Here is a 7,641-nt window from a genome sequence, read left to right as displayed (position 1 = left end):
GGGAGCTGGTTTCTCCCTCTTTCTCCAGATGTTCAATAAGAATCTCCACTGGCACAGCTATAGGGTTAAGATCTCAGCTGAGGGGGTCACACCAAGACCTCTAGCACCCTCTCTGTCCAACCAGTGCTTCATGTCCCTGCTCAAGTAGATGACACATACAGACTTCAAGCTTTGATTTATATACAAACACACAGACACTCCTGGAGAAGGTTGGCACAGGTTTACTAGCTATGCCCCCTTCTGACCAGAGTATAAGGTAGTTACCACTGCCACCAACCCCTCTTTGTCAGCTACTTAAGGCCCTTACAAAGGGTGACCAATCCCACTGTGTAATGTTACTATTATCTGTTAGATATTATGAATATAAGGCTGAAATTAATTCTGTTGTAAATATGCTGAAAGAAAAAGCGTGCTTAAATGCAGAAACAGAGTTTAGTAATATGTGATCAGCAACCATACTAAATGACTGTGGCTTAAAAAAATAAGGAACTTACTTATGAGTGTATTACACACACATCAAGAAAACTGACTTCTTACAGACATGACAAGAATGTAATCTGCTTTCACTGGACAACAGGACATGTTTTTCTAAGAAAGTTTAAAAATGTGCTTTTCTAATCCACAAGGCATTTCCTTGAAGATAGTTTACTTATCAGCATTTGCACAAGAACAGATGTGTTAGCATTTGCGTCATCAAGCCAGTATCTTTCCAAAACCTAGAGGGTGTGTGTTTAACTAAAATATGTATAAAAAGTCTGTATTAAATCTAGTTATGTTAGAGGTATGGTAGGGACACAAGTCCTGAGGTAAATGTTATATCTCTCACATCATCTGTACTATATGAGAAGTAAAGTTGGAACAGTACTTTTAAGCTGCAATGTTTGTCCAGTTTGGTTTAAAGACAGGTGCTGCAAAGTATATTCTCTCATCAGTGTATATTCTGCAAGTTTCTGTATGCGACAGACTGTGAATGCAAATATAACCAGACTTTGAATTTTAGCAGAATCCAGCCAGCAAATCCCACAGCAAGAGCAAGCAGTAAGAAGCAGTAAGCAGATCCATATAATTTTTCAATGGCAAGCTAGCCTGCATCTGAACCTACACTCTGCATTCAAACACAGGGGGAGTGATGGTAAGCCCTGCAGAGGGTTACTTCAGTTAAATTGCAGTAACTAACATTTGTACGTATGTGTCAATTCTGAACAGAAGTATTCCAGTTTATGCAGCTTGCAGTAGTAAAGTTTTTTAGACGTCTACATCCGGAGTGAGACAGAAGTTCCAGTCACAGTGCCATAATTTCACTAAAGAAAAGGGGGATATCCACTAGCCCATCAGTCCACTGCCTGTTGTGCTTTCCCAGCTTATCAAGTGACTTTGAAAAATTTCCAGCCATCTGCAACAACAGCCTGATCACCTGTTTTCTTGCTCACTGGTAAGACTTTTTTCTATGTCACATTTTTTTGTATGGATGCTATTCGACAGTTTGGATATTGGACAGTTGGCATATTATGACAGTTTGGATATTAGACAGTTTGGATATTAGATTAGACAGTATGGATATTTCCATGCATAATTCAAGCAAATGTAAAAAATTGCAATGTTGGTATACACAGCATATTAGTAAATGTAAAACCTTAGTAGGGCAGGTTGATAGTAAGGCATTATGCAAATGTATTACAATATTTAACTGGTATCTCAAAGCAAACCATGTGGGGTATGACAAATGTTTATTGTGCGACTCAACAAAAACTGCATTTTGTGTATTATGTCATAAAACAATAGACTGTGAAGACAGATCTGTTCATGATAAAGAATCAACTAAGGCTAAAGTGTTTCCATTATATTCAGATGTTAAACAGTTATGTCCTGTCACCACATGTGAGTCAAATCAGTTACTGATAGAACCCTTAGTACATTTTGTTACAAAAAATGTAGTAAACTTCTAAAAAAGAGACACAATGAGTTCAGAAAGTTTAGACAAGTTATACAAACATTTTTTCAAAAGTGCATAGGAGTTTCAGATTCAGCAGAACAGGTTCCTGAGACATATCAGGCAGACCATGAGGAGACTCTTAAACAACAGTTACAAGATGAAGAAAATAGATTAGCTGAACTGACAGAGACTGACTTCCTTCATACATTGGGAAAGAGTAGGAAACTACAGCTGATCTGTGCAAAAGAAATATATTTTATAATATGTTTGTGTTTTGAAAATGGTTAAGCTTACATGGTAGGATGGTGAAATACAAATCATTCTCAAATGTTTAAAACTTCCATTCAATTAAAGCAATATATTTATCAGTACTACAGTAAAGTAGAGCATATGACTGACATTCTCATAGCATAGTCAAAAGGTAAACAAAACAGTTCTAATGTATAAAAATTAAATAAAAATAGTTAATAAGAGTAATGATTTAAAGTCACAAGACTGACATGCATGTATTTTCTTTTTATACAACACACAAGAATTACAGGCAGACAACAGCAAATATAAATAATGTAAATTTATAAATGTGTTTGTTAAGCTAATATCTATTTATTTTTTTACATTTTTTTTATAATTGTATAGTACCACACCAAACAGTTAAAGTTCTGAATTTTAAAAAGAAATAAAATCACAGATAGAATTAGTCAAACAGTTTTTGTAAAATTAAGTCAGAACAGTTAAATAAATAAATAAAAATACTGAAATCAAAAGTTAAAAAATATATATGATTAAAGGAAAAATGCTAAAAAGGGTTAATTGAAATGTGAGCTCAGACCTTCCTAAACTGGATGAATAGTTACAGGAAATGTTGAAAAGATAAGATAAGAAACAAGACTGCTAGACAAGTGGCTTGAGTTTTTCTAAAAACTTATTATTTAAAACATAATTGTTAAAATGTTCACATGCAACACTATTTGGTAATTATAATAAAACATCACAATTGTGCATATATGTCACTGATAAAAAAAAAAAAACCTTAGTTACATCAAGTATAGCCAGCAGATGGGTTATAGTATACATACAGTTCAAATAAAGTATACAGGAGGGTACACATAACTACTACTATTAGAAATAGACAGCAAAGGCAACAGAAAAGATGACCATATCAGACAAAGGTCTACAGTTTAATAACCTAATAAAGCAAATGTATAACCAAAGTGTTGGGCTGACATATATTATAAAGCAGATAAACAGTTCTGCAGTACTACAGGGGGAGGGGTACTTTCTCAGTTTTACACTGACTGTATAAGCAGTATTGCACAAGAGTCAGAAATAAAGCTACAGAAAAAAATAAACAACAAGGGTCTAAAATAAAGCTACAGAAAAAATAAACAACAAGGGTCAGAAATAAAGCTACACAAAAAAAATAATATTTCATTCCTTCTTGATAATACTCTTTTAGGGGGAGGAAAAAACAGGTATTAGTTTGTATTAGACATACTGGTAAACTGGATTAAACCTGACAGGATAAGATATTTTACAAGTTGCTAATAGCTATCATAATGGTTATTATTGTATTGTTTAGTATTAAATTGTATTTACAACCTGTTAAACTGTAAAACTATACAAAAGATGGTTTAAAAAAACAAGAGATGGCTTAAAATTGATAACAGCTATACAAGAGAGAGTAAAGATATGTAAAAAAATTGAACAAGATTGGTCATTATTTCAATATGTTTTTGGCAATATTAATGCTATTAAATTTGTAAGATTAGACTAAATTTACTTTATAGTCTTTGTGTGTACAAATGTAGAAAATTTCAGTACAAATGATAGTCTTTGTATGTACAAACGTAGAAAATTTCAGTACAAATGATAGTCTTTGTATGTACAAATACAGAAGAATTCAGTAAAAATTAAATTAATGTCTAGCAATGAATATGGGCAGGATTCAGGAAGCCTCCGTGTAAGAGTTATAACTCTTACACGGAGGCTGCAGTTAAACAGTGTGATGTCAGCATGTCATGCATATGCATGAGGTGCATGAGGCATGCTGAATCACACTGTAACTCTTACACAGTCCGTGTAAGACAGTAGGGGCGTGTCCGTAGGCTAAGCCCTGCAAGCGGACACACCCCCGGAAGTTTAGAATGGCAGAAAGTAAACACCCACAAGAGAGGCTGTGGAAATGTGAATAAATACACTACACAACACATGCCCCCACAGACCAGCAATGTAAAATGTAAAAAGTGAACAGATGTTATAAAATGTAAAATGAAAACTTGTTTATTTTTTTTTAAAACCCCGTAAATGTTTGCTAATACGTGCGCTCGTGTGCACGGGTGTGCTACTAGTGCAACTGCAGTTAGCAATCAGTGGAAAAGGATATAAGAACTAAATATGCAAGAGTTTTTGGCTTAAGAACAGGCAGGCAAGGTTCGAGCCCCCACAACATCCTTTTTTTTTTTTGTAAATAAGCACTAAAAAGGCCCCTGACAGTATTGTACAAATGTAAAAGTATTTCCTTTTGTAAAATGGAATTAAATGGATCATATATTTTCAAGTAATACAATAATAAAAATATTTAGAAATGTACTGATAGTTAAGCTGCTGTCAAACAAGGTGAGACAGAGTGCCCGTAGCCGAGTAATGTTTCAAAGGCTGCAAATTGCTTGCCCGTAGCTAAGCACTGGTTTAACAGGCTCAAACTGTGTGCAACTAGCTGTGCTTAGCTTAACATGCGTCTTAATAGCCAATTAAGGTTTAACCCAGCGCACACCGTTTGTGCGGAGGTGCGTGCCGTGCCCACAAGCTAACCGCTGGGCAACGTTAAGCAAGCTGTATCAAAAGTGCCTTTACACAGACACACCCCTCAGCCTGTCTAGACAGTCATAAAACTTAAAAATCAGAGGACAGATTTGAACCCAGGATACCATGCACTAGAGTGAAGGTACTAAACCATGACAGCAGTACTTTGAAATGCAGAAATAGCATATATATAGGATGTAATCCAAAATGGAGCATGATAAAGCAGTTTCTGTGAAGTTGATACAATTCCAAAATGGCCAATCATAGAAATGTGTGGGAAAATCGGCATATATAAGCCCCATAGGCGGGAATACACAGCATAAACGATTATAGAATAGACCTGCAGGCAGAATGAGTGGAGTAGGGGAGGGACGTTGCTTTCGAGCACAGCGGTGGGGCGTTGAGGAGTCCAGATACATGGTCTGGCTCCTAGTTCATCATCATGAGGCCCAACTCATGCAGGGCCAGGTCTCATGTGGAGCATACAGGGCGGAGGCATGGGACCAGTTGGCTCATGATCTCACCAGTGCTACTGGGATTCCACGTACCGGTGAGCAGGTCCATCACCACCATGCGGACCTGAAGTGATGCAAGCAAGACCAGTTGACCCAATGGATCCAGGAGGCCCGGGATATGCCCAATGCCCCACTACTGAGTAAGGTACATTTTACTTATGTATGTAAGGAATTCAACTAGCTGATACCATGGAGATGTGTATTCCAATATTACTTGTTTTGTATTACAGCTGCAGGTGTCCACTCTGCGAATCGCAGGGCACATGACAGCAGGCTGGTGCGGCTGCGCCACCATGCAGGTTAGTAACCCCACCTAGTACTTGTAAATAAATATTATAGTGTAGCACTTAGCAGAACACTGCAGTGTATTCATTAAAAGTAATTGAATGTGCAAGCAACAAGTGAAAGTGTGCAGGTATGGCTGCATCAAGTTCATCAGTATGTAAGTGAAACTGGAAATATAATTGATAGAAATAAATAGTTCTGTAATACAGATGTCCCACCATTAATTAAATGTAGTATAACCTGCAGTAGTCTCAAGAGTACAGCTTCAGAAGCTGAGTTAATCACATGTGAGATATATCCCCTGTTGAAATGCTGAATCATGACAGAAGTGAGGCTGCTGGAAAGTGTTTGAATCACCACAGGTCTAATATGTGAACAAAGCTTAGAAGTACCAACCTGAACTGTGAAATAGCAGGATGTGTGAGAGTGACAGAAAGGGTCATGTATCAATAAATAAAGTAGTAATAACTCCTGAATATATAAGCCTCAGTGTGGTTCTACAGAACTAAATGCATGTGGGAATTAAAAATTAACATCCCAAACTGATTTCAGTGTGTCTGAATCTTGAATGTTTAAGCCAAAATCTGTATATGGTGATCACAGTCAACAATTTTCAGATAGAATGAATGATTGTCTGACATACTAAACATCCATAGTTGTCCCCTGCCCTGTCATCAAAATGTAGCAGGATGATGTATCTGATCAAATTCAAAATAACTAGGATAGTGATGTATCTGTAACAGGTCTAGCATGACAGTCAATTAAAAATCATTTGAAAACTATAACCCAGAAGTTAATTGTGTTTCTATTACAAATGTATATCAATGTATAATTTATGAATGTGTCAACATTTTCTTTCTTCACCCCACCCTATAATTACAAATTAAAAAACTCACTAAATATTGGTATGTGAAATTTTCATTAACCATGGACATTTGTCCTGTTGTTTCAAAAATATATGCATGTCCGTTGTTGCATGTGCCCTGTTCATACCTGCAAACCTGATGGCCTGTTGCCATTAATCAACCCTGCATGTTGTTTGATTGTGTATTTCTGTTCAAATAATGCATGTGATATTGATATGCCTGTTGTTCAATGGTGTTAATATCTGGGTGTTTGTTTAATGGGAATACCAATGCATGCTGTTACAACTAATTTGAATGGAATAATATGCTACTAACCCAAACTAACATAACATACTCACAAACCTAGAACGCTTGGGAAGGCGGGTCCCAGCGGACCCAACTCTCCCACCTCATCTGGCGATTGCACCTGGCACTAGTGCCCAGGCCGGACCCTCCTCCAGTGGCCCTGTGCCACCTTCGGGTGGAAGCGCTGCAGGGGATGGGGCCTGTCCCCCCTCTGCAAGCATGGCCGGAGGAGCCCGTCCACTCACCCTCCAAGGTGTCCGGTCTGTGGTGCGAAGGGAGATTCAAGACTCTGTTCTTGGGCCCCTATGCCAGCTTGAGGCCCGGGTGGCACTTCCACCGGGCATGCCCGTTGTCCCGCCTGCACAGCCCCCAGCACAGCCCTGTCCTGGGCTGTGAAGGAACAGTGGCAACTGCCTATGGGTGGGGATATCAGTTCCACTGTTGCCATCTGTGGGCTCATGTGCCCTGGATATCCCAACCTCCATCCCCGTCAATTGTGTAACCCCCCCACATGTGTCATACACCGCCCCTGTATGCGTCTTGTCTGTCTTGTCTGTTAACCTACCCAACCTACCTCCACAGCTATACCGACTACCTTCACCTGACATACCACTCTCACCTGAAAAAAAAAAAAGGGCACTCTGTACCCCCAAAAATTACGCCCCATACATAGCTGTCCATGTTGCACACATGTCCGCTGGACATTGAAACTGTTAATTACAATTGGCTGTACAACAGGTATTAATGTTGTCCTGACACCTCTCTCAGGGTTGGAAGGTTTCAAATGTCACACCAAATTACATACAAATGCACAGCTGTTGCTGAGAAAGACATGGGCAACTATGGGCCTCACCTACATCCCTCCTGCAAATCCCAAGCTTGTCTCCCTACTGTCTTACCCTCTTTGTGACCCCTTTTTCACCACTTTCCTGTCACCCCTTTTTCTTTTCTTTCA

Source organism: Protopterus annectens, chromosome 1.part0 (genome assembly GCF_019279795.1).
Source record: "Protopterus annectens isolate FY-2018-M chromosome 1.part0, PAN1.0, whole genome shotgun sequence".
NCBI classification, from domain to species: Eukaryota; Metazoa; Chordata; order Ceratodontiformes; family Protopteridae; genus Protopterus; species Protopterus annectens.
Note: the sequence above shows the minus strand (reverse complement) of the source record.